The 15,282-nt window shown below is 37.5% G+C and overlaps 1 protein-coding gene across 2 annotated transcripts in view; it reads right to left on the reverse strand.

Annotated features, from left to right (window-relative positions):
• The window catches only part of LOC106869563 (lissencephaly-1 homolog), a 66,007-nt gene that overhangs the window by 42,309 nt on the left and 8,416 nt on the right, over nt 1-15,282 (reverse strand). Inside the window, exon 1 of one of the 2 annotated variants that reach the window (XM_014915356.3) lies at nt 548-687. The exons of the other annotated variant lie outside the window; for it this stretch is intronic. The gene's annotated coding sequence lies outside the window, so the exon portion shown is untranslated. Of the gene's footprint in view, nt 1-547; nt 688-15,282 lie in introns of those variants that run through there. 2 annotated transcript variants of the gene reach the window in all.

Genomic DNA, 15,282 nt, shown 5'->3' on the forward strand with positions numbered 1-15,282 from the left:
GAATATATTATTTATGATTTGCAAAGGAAGCAGCTGACATCTGTGTCTCTCGCTTCCTTTTCGTCTGGTTTCAAAACATGAGCACCAAAAAAATAATAACAGTAATAAAAGGTATTCTATATATGTAGTGATTATGGAATGAGAGGAGAAATCACATTGAAGTCTATTTGTTTTTGTTTTTTTCAGTGCAAAATTTCTCCATTTAAAAAGGTTTGACTTTGTGTCGCCTCTGACCATCGACATTGAATCGTTTGGTCGAGACGAGAGATAAAACAGGAAGATCTCCCTCAAACCACACCACACACACACATACAACATCTTATAAAATAATAAAGGGACCTATTGGACGATGTAGTTGTAGGATGTTTAATGTCTGAAGCCAAGATGGGATGGTCACGGCCTGAACGCCTGTTCTTCACACACACACACACACACACACACACACACACTTCGCCATTACGTGTCTGTTTGTCCCTTCTTTGGGCAGAAAAGACGAAGACAGATGCCAGAAATACTTGGAATAAAGAAATTCTATCAGTGTACTCACTTTAAGAAAATAAATAGCCATGGTAGTAAATATGTTGGAAGAGTTAATTAGATAATTGTTAACTAATTAAAGTTGGAACAAGACAACTGCCACTGTCACAAACAACGGGTGACGTCAATGAACAGGAAGTCAGTGGCTACGAGCAAGAACGTTGCAAAGCAGCAGCAGCAGCAGCAGCAACGCTATAGCCCACTCGTAAATGAAGGTGAGTGCGGCGGCGGCGAAATGTGGTTGTATAACCCCCAGGTGAGAACTGAAGAAGCATGCTTATAATCAATGACATTCCAGCCGTGACCATTCCATCTTTATTTCAAGTAATGTATTTGAGACTATGTTATCTCACTTGGTTAAAGATGACAGGGTATGATGAGGGAGATCGGCTACTATTTCTAGCAAATCGAACAACCATGTAGAGGCAGTGTCAATGGTGGGACAGAAAGAGTGAGAGAGAGAATAAATATGTACAGCAAATGTTAAGTTTTTAGAGAGAACGAGAAAAGCGAGAAGCAGCAGTTTGTGTCACCTCGTAACTACCGACTTAAAACATCTCCACGTTACACAACTTTTGCTTAAGACAAGCAAATATCACTCTTGTGTGTGTGTAGGGAGGCCAAAATTTTATGAAGTTTATTCGACAAGATTTACTTTTAAGTGGTATATCTCATTTCGCTGTGTGTATATTTATACCTCACTGTGTATGTGTACGCTCACACATACCAGTCTAACTGTATTTCTCAGAACCAATAACCGTAATTATCGCCGTACTTTACCGAGGCACAGATCTACTCCCGTTCAATTTTTCATTAGTTTGAATTCTAGAGTTGTCTTTCTTGATAAGTTTTCGTCAGAACTACACTCACGTTAGTCACACCTTACACTTCTTAGATAAAACACACACTTCTGGTGAATACACAATTGCGTTTACACACACTTTATACATATATATATATATATATACGATATATATATATATATACACACACGATATATATATATATATATATATATATATATATATACACACACACGATATAAATATAGTTTTCTATCTTCAGTCGAGTTCCAGATTATCTTTGCAATTTCGGCTGGTTATATTCGAGAAGGAATTTGATGCTTAGCACCACTCAGTATCTATCGAGAAGGCTTGTGCTCAAAGGCACTCCAGCCGTAACCATCTCGTCTTTTTATATAATTTGACCTATATTTGTCTTATGTATCATTCATAAAAGACAACAGGTGTGATCTGAGGGGAGTTGGTTGCTAATTCTATCAGGTCGAGCGACTACGTAGAAGCTCCCTACTTAAGTCATTTACGTAATAGCGTTTAGAATAGGAAGTTATGACGTTCATACCATTCCAAATAGCATCAGCAAGGCAACTGAAGCAGAGAGGAGTGCTAGCTGTGGTTAACTACCATTAATATTAATCGATTTCTCCCCCCCCCCCCTCCCGCCCTTCCTTTAGCAAAAGGCACTGTTGGTTGTTAGGAGAATCAGTCACCGAGAAGCAAACGTTTTGTGAATTGTTGATCATAAGGCGTTGTCAGGTTTTGTAATACTACTACTACTACTACTACGCCATTTGTGCTTGCCAAGGAGAGGCCGAGGGCTCGGTCGAAGTTGTTCAACTTCTTTATACATTTCAAATGAAAAAAAAAAACATGGTATTTAGTAGTGATTGGCTTAAAACCATTGTTATATGTGCAGGGACAACACAAGGACGGGGTCACAAGCCTAGGACCCACTCGAAAAAAACAGTACGATTTTTGATTCTATTTTTTATCGTCATCTAACTTTAAACGTGGGTTTAATGACGTTTAAGGGAGTCACGATCAAGAATTCAAAGGGAACACTAATTAGGTCAAACCTTCCAATGTACTTTTACAAAAAAAAAAAAGCCTATTAGGTGTTTGGTCTCGAGAAAAATAAAGACGATTGTTTAGATTGAATCAGTCAGTCAATTACAAGGGGGTGAAAAATTATTTTTTTCCAAATATCTACGAATATGGTGGCACTTCCTGAACTGGAGAAAGATTGAATAGGTTGGCTAACTTCTATATATATTACATACTACACCACAGATAGTGTTTTCTTGGGGTCTCGTTGCAGCAAAGGTTGCAAATGGTGGAATTGTGGTGGAATTTTTGACCAAAACGTTCGTGAAAAATGTTCCACTTTTTGTTTTTGTTCTTTTGTTCTTCACCAAATTCTGGCAGATTTTATTCTTTCCTGGGACAAATAGAGCAGTCACAGTAGGGACCAGCACAGAAATGGTATCCTTGTGTGTAGATTGATTTCTTCACGAGAACCGCCTATTCATTGCTAAGGGCCCTAGGCTCTAGTTTTCTTGAAATTCCAAATAAAGTATTAAAATAAAAATAAAAAAATTCATGTCAGCTTCTTCATTTCTGTAGGAAGCTTTCAGAAACCAAACTAGGGCGATTGCACTAAAGTGAAGAAGTCTCAAAGGGTTTTTTTTTTTTTTTGACGTATGTGATGAGAGGTGATCTTGGAAATAAAGAAATTCCTATTGTTGTCTTCGGTAATCCTTCGGTATTAATACACGAATCAACCACACAACCTTCCCTCATGACACAGATGATAAAAAAAAATGCTAAGCTGAAAAAGTGAATGAATGACGTCGTCTTTTCATACCAACGTTCTGAAGACCAATACCGAAGGATCGCCGTTATCGACATAAACATATCATCTGTGTGGTTATTCGAACCCTCATACATCGTCTAACGACGGGAGAGTCCATCTTATATATATTATATACAACTCTTTTTTCTTCCTCCTCCTCCTCCAACTGGAGTGTCCTTGTACCTCTTCTTCAGCAAGACACCCAGCTCCACCTCCCTATTATTCTTTTAACCTCTCGTCAACTGGCACAAAGGCATCTCTCTCAACACTACTCCTCCCCATCGAAAAGACTTTCTCTTGCAAATTGCTTGCTGACCCCGCTGGAGCTACGACAAAAAAGCACCCAGTACACACTGGAAAGTGGTCGGCGTTAGAAAGGGCATCTGGCTGTAGAAACCACGCCAAGGCAGACAATTGAGCTTGACATGGCCTTCTGACTTGCCAGCCTCTGGTCAAACCATCCCACCCATGCCAGAATAGAAAACAGACGTTAAATGATGATTTATGTGTGTGCGTGTTTGTATACAGTAATCCCTCGACTATCGTGGGTGTTACATTCCAAAAAACCCTGGAATAGGTGAGAATCCACAAAGGAGAAACAGTACTGTACTGTATATTTTTTCTATTATTTATATAATTTATATACATTTATTTTATTATAAATGCAAAACACCACCACAGAAGAATCAACATAAGCTTAAATAATAAACCGCGATACGACGAGGGATTACTTTATATATTGTAGATGTACAATCTGAGACGTGATGTTAAGACATGCGTTTGGTAGAGAGCCTCGGCTTAACTAGCTTAAATTATGCTGAACTCAATTCGCCAGTCTTTCTTTTGCATGAGTCTAATGTAACAAGCTTATGTTTGTACTTTAATTTGCTTTTTTACACACACAATTCCTTTGAGACTGACCAAGAACTCAAAACCACAAGACCTAAAGCAAGTACCAATGTTACTGGTTCCATTAATAGCTTAAATGTATTTTTCAAAGCAATTAGTACCACGCCAATTTGCCCGATATTTCCTCAACCACTTGGCACCAGCAGAGCAGAGCGAGATGTGTACATCCTTGATTCAGCGTTTCAACCACAAACATAAAACACCTTAGTAGGAAACACATGCAAGAACATCGTTAGTTAATACGGGGCCTCTCTGCATATTGACTACACAGAAACTGACATATATATGAGAGGAGGGGCTGTGAGAGCGAATGGTGTTAAGTCATTAATAAATAGTCGAGAGATAGTTTTAAAGCTGCCTGAACACTAATCAGATCTAATTCGTGCACGATTAATCCTGCTGAACTTCTTCAGTGGTACATTGATGTTTCTACCTGGATTTCGAATCCTATGCTGATGATGATGATGATGATACCACTCTTGTATGGAAATGGGTGCAAGAGTTTGAATGCATGAAACGGCAAATACTGGAGCCTATGGTATGGGAAGGATGTGCATGCATTCATGGCTGATCGGATATGCTGAGTCAAACAGCTGAATGCTTGTGTGTATCTGCACTGTCTATATATGCAGGTCTATTAGACCGTTAAGCACATTTGTATAAGTAGGTGGAGAGAGAGAAAGTGCTCATATCTCCTTGACTGGGTTTCACGCAATAAGATAGAGTGTTCCCTGTCTATGCAAATGTTTGTATACAAACTGTCCAAAAGTCTGGTACATGTTACATGAACTTCAATTTCGTATTTGGGTTAGAAGCAACTTGATCCTTTCTAGAAAAGGGAGACATCAGACCCAGCAGTATCCTTGAGCATATATGCTCAATTTTAATCACTGACTCTTGAACAAAACAAAAACACTAGGGATAGGAGAGTAAAGAGATTTTGTGATGTTCATGCCTTTCTGAGTGTTAAGTGAATTTATATCAAGGGTGAATAAAACCCACACCCACTAACCCTAGCTAAACAAGATTATACCAACTGGACTATGATGCTCACTATTTTATTATTCTAGCAATATAGTCTTCCATTTTAGCCATGAAAAAACAAGGCCATTAAACACAAGTGCTTTTCATACAAGAATTGCGAATGGAACTAAAACTGGATTCAACTTTAAATTGAATTTTCCAAATGAAATCTACCTCACTCAATATCAAAGCGTGTATTTCTGTCAAGATCGAGACAACGCCAATTTCACTTCACTTCCCCATTAATGCACCCAAGCCAACATTCAATTTGTTTCTTTTGTACTGGTTTTAAAACAAAAACAAAAAGAAAACTATAAGCTCAACATTATGTTGATGGTAGAAGAGACATTGCATCTGGTTACATTATTTGGTTTTGTCTATCTTGGTTCAAAAATCGTGTCAATGTTAAGTTTGTCTTTCATCCATGGAGAGTCTCAATTTTATTACTCTTCTAAGCGGGGGAAAAAAAAAAAGACTCAAGTGAAATAAATAAATTTTAAATAAAACCTTTAAAAGAACAGAAGCGAGCTGTGCATGACCACATTACCGACTGAAAGAAAAAGATATATAACAATTACGTTAATAGATTTCTCGTCATTTAAAATTGTTATTTTCCTGTCTGACTTAAGGTTTCATGTGTGAACATCTTAGAAAGGGAAAAATCTAAACCACAAAGTGCCAGAGAAATCACTAATTATCTGATGACAGAGAGACAGAAAAGAAAGGGTAGGTAGGGAGGAGTGCTCGGACAAAATATCATCAGTAGCAGACATGGTGCTGTGGTTTAAGAAATTTGGTTCTCAAACATGTGGTTTCAAGTTCAGTCCTACCGTGTGGTACCTAGCACAAGTGTCTTCTACTATAACCCCAGGCCAACCAAAACTATGGGCAGATAGAAACTGAAAGAAGCCCATCATATGTGGATATTAAATGAGGATGAAATTGACTATATATAGGAGTTTTCTACAGATTAAATGTAAAAAGGGCTAAGGTCTAATATGTAATACAAGGAGTAAAAAAAAAAAACGATTTAGATTATCCAGGCAATCAGTGGACAAAAACTCATTAGCTTTAAAAAAAAAAAAATCCACTTCAATCTTCATTGCCTATCTGGTCCAAGAATAGACAATCAATAGATTTTAAACACCCACTTCAAGGAAGTTTTTGTCTCTTAATTGCTTGGATAGCCTTGACTGATTGAAATTTTTTGTTTTTTGTAATATCATTTATGGTCATTTTGAATTGTTAACTAGGGGGGGGGGAGTATGGGGCCTGAGCAGCAGTATTCCAGAGGGATGGCACTTTGAAGTGGAAGAACTGAGAAAGTCTGGCTAAGAGGAAGAGAGGCTGGTTTCAAACTGAGCAGGAGGTTTAGTCAGCAAATTCAAAGGCAATTGTAATAACATCAGAGGATTAAAGCAGATTAAGAATGAACAAGTGATTGAAACATGCTTGAATGAGGTGGTTGTAGTGTAGCCCCAGGCCAAACAGGATCAAGCCATCCTATGGCATGCAGACACATAGTTTGACAGTTACTGGACCGTTTTCTCAGTGATACCCAACGTTCCCCTCACCCCTGCTGCATGTACACTGATCAACAGGAAGTGATGGTTCAGACAAAGTTCAACAGCCTGGCAGTGTGAACATAGGAACCCTCTCCCTTCTACTCTCGAGACTAATCCTGAACACTGATCAATGGTGATGGTCATGGTAGCGGGGGGTGGGGGTGGGTAAATACATTCAAAGATGTTGTTCCTCTGCTGTAGTTGATGTTGCACACCCCAGGCCAGAAAGTCTGATGTTGCAAGGGATACGTTTCAAGGTTGCATAAGTCTCTGGATGTGTGGAGGTGGTTTTCCATCGCAGTGACACAAACTGTGTAGGCTTGGGTGGGGGTGGGGGGGCCTTGCTACAATATAACAAAAAGAAAAAGAAAAACTGTGCCCTTGCATTTTCTGGGTGGTGGTATCTTCATACTTCGCTTGTGTCAGCATGGTATGTATGCAGCCTGTGTTATGATGATGCAATGTTCTGGGTTTTGTTGTAGAGAGAAAGGAAATGGAGAGATGGATCAGACAGGCAGAGAGCTTAGAGTGGCCCCAGTGTCTTATATGCCATTGATGTCTCTTTCTTTTGAACAAATGAGATAGCTGTGAAAACGGTAGATGTGGTTCTGCCATCATCAACTGCAGATCCTTTGTAGGGAAACAGTTGAAACTGTGGTAGGTGCACACTGTCAGGTAATTGATCCAATGAGAAGTGTGAGAAAGACTTAGGACCAGTTAAGGAGTCAGTAATGGTATTTCCTGGTCCCAAAGACCCGCTCTTTGACTGGAACCTTTCTTTCTTTTGCTGCAACATTTCAACCACAATTACACAATCATAGTGGAGAATGGCGAACAGCATTGAAGCTTTTGTGTTAGAAACAATAATTTGAGAAAAAGGCACACTTCCTTACTACTAGTTACAACTTAATACAGATATAATTGCAATAATGGCAGAGAGAGAGAGAAAGAGCTGTAAAAGTAATGGGGGGGGGGGTGAAGTGAGGTGGCTGAAATGAAAATTATGTAGAGTAACATTTAATGAGGACCCAACTCACATTTGTTATATGATCTGAAAAAGACATGAGTCATTGTTTTCCATGTGACTGGGTTTATGCTTCTGCACATCACCAACAGACGATGGATCAGTGTAAGGCACCGACTACAACTTAACACATTGCACACACAATTTGCTTGTGAGAAAAAACAATAAAATTACATATACGTAACTATGAATATATAAACTGAACCTGCCTGGCTTATGTGATTTGAGATCTAATAGAGACCCAAGCGGACAATAAAGCAAAAAAAAGAAGTGGCATCTAAAGTGTTGGTGGTTGGTGTTGGTTGAAAGATGGAAAGGTGCACAACAAAGAAAAAAAAAACAAAGAGATGTCTAGTTAGCTTCAAACATGTTTTTAGCATTTCAAATACATTTTTCATACTAGAACTGCTGAAGCACTTTTGACAAATCCAGACATTGCTTGATATATATTATTTTCCCCTACTGTTGAATATTGGTTGTCCAGCCGTTTCCTTCCCTAACCAAATTTCAATGCCATAAATCCTTCATAAAATAAACAGTATATTGCATAAAAAAAATATTAAGACAGGTGGAAAACCTTTCTCAATAAAACTAGCCTCTGATGCACAGAAAAGACTTTGATCCATCTGAGATTAACTGGAATGATTCAGGCATCTGATTCAAGACACAAGGAAACGGAGTACAAATCTGGTTTGTAGAGAGAATACAGGCTGTAAGGATAAGCAGTGCCCTTCCCAACCGCAAGGTTTCAAGTTCGGTCCCACTGAATGGTACTTTGGGCAAGTGTCTTTTATTATAACCCCTGGACTAACCAATGCCTGTCTATCAGATTCACACCTGATAGACAGAATCTGAAAGAGACCTCTGTGTGTGTGTGTGTCTGTACATTTGTGTTCCTCCAGCTAATCACTGGCACTCGAGTCATTGAAATACAATAGCTTTAAGAGTGAGTCAAACCCATCAGAGTTTTTAGAGACAGACAGGCAGACAGAATAAGGATCAATTCAGAATATCAAAATGGATTTCAAAACTGTAGTCCAACATCCTGAATGTGAAGTGGTAGTCGAAGAGATTATGCAACATTCATGCATTTCTTGGTAGTCTTACAGGATGGACAGCTCTTCCTGATGAGCACACATTCCAAACAATCACTTCCTCGTTGCCTGTCAATGGCAAACTTATGTAGGAACTAATAACCTGCAGCCACCTATCCAACTCTGCCCACCACCACCACCAACCCTAACATTCAGTTTTATGAATGACAGTCAACATGGCCAAACAGCAATGGTGATGTTTGAGTTGATGACAAAAAGGTCCACATGGTTGGGAGGTGAGCTTCTCGACCACACGGCCAAGCATATACGTCATCACACACGCACACTCAAGATCAGTTTCTCTTATTTTGTATAATGGCAAAATACGCATGATCAATGCAGAATCTCTGAGAGACAATACATTATGATTCATTTAGGTAGAATGAGAATTAATAATTTAGGGAAAAGGGATGGATGCCAGTTGCTGTTTAGCCCCAGGTAAACCAAGTGAGCTGACCTGTTATCAAAGAGTTCCAGCATTGGACAGTTCCAGTAAATCAAAGACAATTCAATTCAATGTAACAAATTTTTTTTTCTTCTCTTTTTGAAGGTGGCAGTGTGGTGATGGTGGCAGTGGTGATGGTGGGGGCAGTGGTGATGGTGGGGGCAGTGGTGATGGTGGGGGCAGTGGTGATGGTGGGGGCAGTGGTGATGGTGGGGGCAGTGGTGATGGTGGGGGCTGAGCTAATCGTATCAATGGTAATATTATTTTCTAACATTGGAACCACTCAAAACATTTTCTTCTGGGAGTGGGGGGGGGGGGGTAGAAAGAGAGAGAGAGTTTGGTCTCTTAAATTGAGTCCAGTACTTGACCAGTACTCATCGACCTCAGGACGAAAGGTAAAGTTGACCTCAGAATGTAATGGGTGCAAGCAAATACCACAAGGCACTCTCCTTGTAATAAGATCCCTGATAACGAGGTGGTAGTGTTTACAGTAACATTGTTAGTGTTGGTGAAGTGTGTTCTTAAGAGGACCAAGGCATCTTTAACAGATTGGATTCAAAATAATCGGCAATGTGTTCTCTCGTTTTAAGATGGCAAAATGATTCGGCTGCTATTTCCAGCAGGTCGAATGACTATAGAGGCTTCCCCACTTGGCCCATGACGATTATTTAGTGGCAGTGAGGCTGCAACAGTTACAGTAATAGAGACAGGGAGGCTGTAGCAGTAGTATGTGGCAGTGGTGGGGAGGGAGCAGTATATTGTGTTTAATGAGGGCGGCGGTGGTGGTGGTGGTGGAGGAACAGTAGCCATAATGTTTTAGCAATATCAATAATGCTGGCAGTGTCAATAATTGTGGTAGAGATATGGATGAAAGCAGCAGCAATGTCATTAGTGATTATTTATAATGGAGGAGAATGATAATAGCAGAGAGGGTAGCCATGTTAGACAGGTAAGAATAATAGAGGAGGAGGAGGTAGTAATGTTTATAGGAATGGCAGTATGGAGAGGTGGGGGGGGGGGGATCTTGGCAGGAATAAATTATATATTTGAATAAAACAAGTTTTATTTTTAACATAAGAGGTAAATATTTCTTTTATATACATATATATATATATATATATATATATATATATATATATATATATATATGTATGTATATCTCAGAGACTAAACATACAAAATGGTTTTCACACACATTTAGGTAGGCAATGAGTAGTCGGAGGAATAAAGAGACAAGGATGCTGATGATGATGATGATGGGTTATAGATTAATAATAACCATAGTGGTTACAGTGCCAATTACGGAATTATTCTATTGTCAGCTTTTAGCAAAATAAAAATAAAAAATCTATAAGTAGCAGCAGGTTCAATGGGTTGTTTCTTATTTTATTTTCCGATATTTTGTTTGTTAGTCTTTTTTTTTTTTTTTTCAACTTTGTGTTTTGTAAAAGGCAAAAGCAGGGAAATGGATGAATAAAAAATGTGAAATGGCTGTTGGCATAATCTTAGAAAACAGCCAGTAGAACTGCAACTGGTGCTGTGCAGAAATATATGCACACAAGGGAATTAATGGTAATATGCAAGAATTATATGCAGAGCAACAGAGAATGTTTGATACAGGGGAAAGAGATGGTATACACTAGGATTACCATTACCCAAACTATATATATATATATATATATATATATATATATATATATATATATATATATATATATATATTGGAGAATTTGTTTGGGGGTTTGAAAATGCACCTGAATCTAAAAAAACGTGTGGTCATTTTTAAATAGATTTATTCAGATATCAAACTAGTTTTGACAAGATTTTGTTTATCAATGGTAAAAATATCTTTAAAAAAATGGAGAGGTAAAAATTGGACAAACATGTTTAAACCATCAAATGTTTACAAAAAATTTAAATGAGTTTCAGGTTGTAATATCAATGTAAATGTTTGGTGAAGATCATAACAAATATATATTATTGAAAGTTCAAGTCATATTGAGTGTTTATAAATAAAAAAAAAGAGAAAAAGGTGAAGCAGACACATATTCATATATGTGTGTGTGCGTGCATATAAACCCTGATTTGAGTTCCGTATATATTTCCAAATATGATAATAACTATGCCAAAATATATTCAAAACATTTCTTTTTCCCTTGAAAATATTATACTATAACCCCCCCCCACTGACTACTATATGTAGATACTAGTAACCAAGTGCAAATCAGGTTATATCTAGTAAATAGCTTCATCAGATATGTCATCCAAGTTTCTATCATTGGTTCACGTCCTCACTTTATGTTACCAACTGAGCTAGATTTCTGATCTGAATCAGAAAAGATCAATGTTATTATTATTATGGGAACATACTCCAATTTCAAACCTGGGTTCTCATTCCTAAGGTATTTTTCGATGTTGTTATTATTATTATTATTATTATTATTCAGGTCACTGCCTGGAATCGAACTCGGAATCTTGGGGTTAATAGCCCATGCTCTTAACCACTACGCCATATGCCCATGATGGCATAGTGTAGATGTAGAGACTCAGCCCATGGGCATATGACGTAGTGGTTAAGAGCACGGGCTACAAACCCCAAGATTCCAAGTTCGATTCCAGGCAGTGACCTGAATAATAATAATAACAATAATATTAATAATAACAACATCAAAAAATACCTTAGGAATGAGAATCCAGGTTTGAAATTTCCCCAAGACACCTGATGAAGGCTGGAGGGTATATCAACCGACAAACAAGATGAGGACAAATATCCGTCAACTGTAAATAATGTGCATAATTCCTCATCTCTTAAATATAGAACTGTATTATTCATATGCATTTGACGGTTACAACATTTAGCTCTTTAGAATGGCAGGCACTCTGCAAACCACTAAAGTTGATGGGAAAGTTAGACACTACTGCCCTCAGCAAAATAACCAAGTTTTTTTTTGGGGGGGGGGTTTTGTTATGGACCCAGAAACTCAAATGATGGAGGATTCAAAGATAATCAGTGTCAATGAACATGAAGTGTTTCATTAAAGAAACCAAGGACAGCTCACCAAAAGCACAGGGTCCCACACTACTAGGGTTATCTCATACTTTGCATAACAGAAAAGCACTGCAGCTTTATGTTTCAAATTTAAGCACAAAGCCAGCAATTGAGGGGCGGGGATGTTGGTGGATATCATCAACCTCTGTATTCGACCAGTCTTTTGCCTTTTATTTCAGGCTCAATAAGACTAAGTTGACTTCAGCCAAAAGACACATTCAAGGCATTTTTCCAATGCTCGAACAATTCTGACCAGCTGCCACGTTTAATAAGGATTTCTTATTCAGGCACAAGGCCAGCAATTCTTGATGGGAAGGGGACAGTCAATACCACATATATTTGACTGGGGTTATTTTATAAAAACCTGCTAAGATTTGAACTCTGAAACTAAAAAGCAAGAAGAAACAATGCAAAACAATTCTTGCAATGTTTTAACGATTCCACCAACTTGCCACTTTATATAACAGTTCCAAATTACGGAACAAGGCCAGAAAGTTTAGGAGGAAGCATCACATCAAACCCAACACTCAACTAGTTTTTCATTTTAAAACCAAAAAGGATGAAAGGCAAAGTTGACCTTGGCAGCAGGACTAATAATTCTTTCAAATTTTGGCACAAGGTCAGCAAATTTTTTTTTGGGGGGGGGAGCCAAATACATCACCCCCACCAGTACATGACTGGTTATTTTATCTTATCAATCCCCATAAAGATGAAAGGCAAAGTTGACCTCAGAATAATAACAAATCGTTATAATTAATATTTTTAAAGAGCAAACTAAAAGCCGAAGACTAATCTTTTCCAGCAGAATCGAGGCTACCAACGAAAACGGTTTGACAAACTGCACTAGGCACTGAAATTATTCAGGATGATAAGGAATGGATTAATGCCACCACACAGTGATAAATATCAAAGTCAATCCCAGCAACACCTGAATTCAGAACAGTAAGACATTGGAAATTGAATATTGCAACATATCTTAATCCGGATTACTATTAACTCTCACTGACTAACAATAATATCTTACATAAGCTGAAGAGAGAACCTGTGTGGCTGTTTGATGTGCTAGATATAGCAGCCAAAATAATACTAATATAATTTAAGGCCATCTTAAAGATAAGCTATGAATAATAAATAAAATAAATTAAAAAATACAATAATGGATTCAGGTATGGTTGTGTGGCTAAGAATTTTGCTTCACAGCAAAATGGTTTCAGGTTCAGTCCCACTACATGACACCTTGGCCATTTTCTACTGTAGCCCCAAGCGAACCAAAGCTTTGTGAGTACATCTGGTCGAAAGAAATTGAAAAAAAGCCTGCTGTGAGTGTGGGAGGGGTTCTCCTTGTCTTCACGTTATGTGATAATTGTAAATGAGTGTCGATATGTGATGTTTGTTTCCAGCCTTCATTAGAAAATATGTCAAACTATACTTTGCTTAGAAACAGGTGAGGGTTGGTGATAGGAAAGGCATCCAACTATCAAAAAAAAAACTTTGCCACAATAAACTTCATTTAACCCATGCAAGTAGACATTATAATGGTCATGGGTCTGGGACATGTTTGATCAAGGATGACCAAATGACCACATTTGTTAGAAAGGGAAATACAGAGTCCAACTTCATGCCCAGCAGACAATTGGTCAGTATTTTAAGTTCAGAAGAATAGAAAATTGACCACAACAGTATTTGGACTTAAGATGAAGACAGGTAAAGCTGAATCAAATCAAAAAGTAATCCAGGAATTTTTTTTGTCACACATCTATGTTAAAAAAAATAAAATAGCATGTCACTTCAGATTATGCATACACGTATACCTAAACATTTACCAGCATACATACATCTTTGAATACCTACATCAATATACAGATACACAATATGTATTAATATAAACATGTCCATGGAATATATAGAGATGTACAGGTACATATAAACAAATGTTTCTACAGCAATGCCTCAATATACAAGTTAATTCATTCCTGGAGAATACTCGTAAAGCAAAAACTCATAAACAGAAAATAAAACTTGTAAAAACTCATATATTTGGAGTCTCATAAAGCTGGGTCCTCATAATGTGAGGTATTACTGTACATACATATGGATATGTATGTAGATACATGTATACATATGTACAATTACACCAGTACGTCCCTAACTCCTCCATATAACTGCATCTAGTTTGTCAGTTGCTTTGTTGATGTTCATAATGATTATAGACAATGCATTGGTTTAAGTAGAGGGATAAGCTATCCACATGAAAAATTTGGAAACATTTGACATCAATAAGAATCTGATAATATCTGACTGTAATAAAGATTTTCATCCATGTGCACATTATATATATATATATATATATATATACTTATGTAGGTAGCAAACTGCGTCCTCTTGAAGCACATCTGTTTATTCCGCTATTACAATCCAGTATGTAGATGCTGTTGTTGTTGTGAGGTACATATTAGAGTTGGAAATTCTGGAAATGTCATTTGCAGAGTTATTATATAACACAACAGGAAGTTGGACAAATTTTTGGTTTTATTTATTCACCATTACACCTGTTTCATTTGTTAATAGGAATTACAAAGTTTTACAGGTTAGGTAAACATGTAAGAAAGTTCCTGATAAAAATTCTTTAGCCAGGGAATCAAATAATTATTTAATTCTCTGTTTGACGAATTTCTAATCAGAAATATCTTAAATGTTTTGTACGACATGTACAATTTTGTAACTCTTATTAGCAAATGAAGTATGTAATGGCGAAAAAACACTTCCTATTGAGTGCTACTTCCTAACAAAAGTAGCACTCAATACAGATGGAACTGTATGAGTAACAGGTGGACTTGGCTCCTTGTGTTACTTAAGGTTTCATGGAAATGAAAGGATATCCATCTCAGACATTCACAAGTGTGTGTGTGTGTATATATATATATATATATATATTTATAGTACACAAGAAATAGGTGCAAGTATGCACTCGTATACAAACTACA

The sequence above is a fragment of the Octopus bimaculoides genome, chromosome 24, assembly GCF_046866305.1.
Source record: "Octopus bimaculoides isolate indiv1 chromosome 24, ASM4686630v1, whole genome shotgun sequence".
NCBI lineage: Eukaryota > Metazoa > Mollusca > Cephalopoda > Octopoda > Octopodidae > Octopus > Octopus bimaculoides.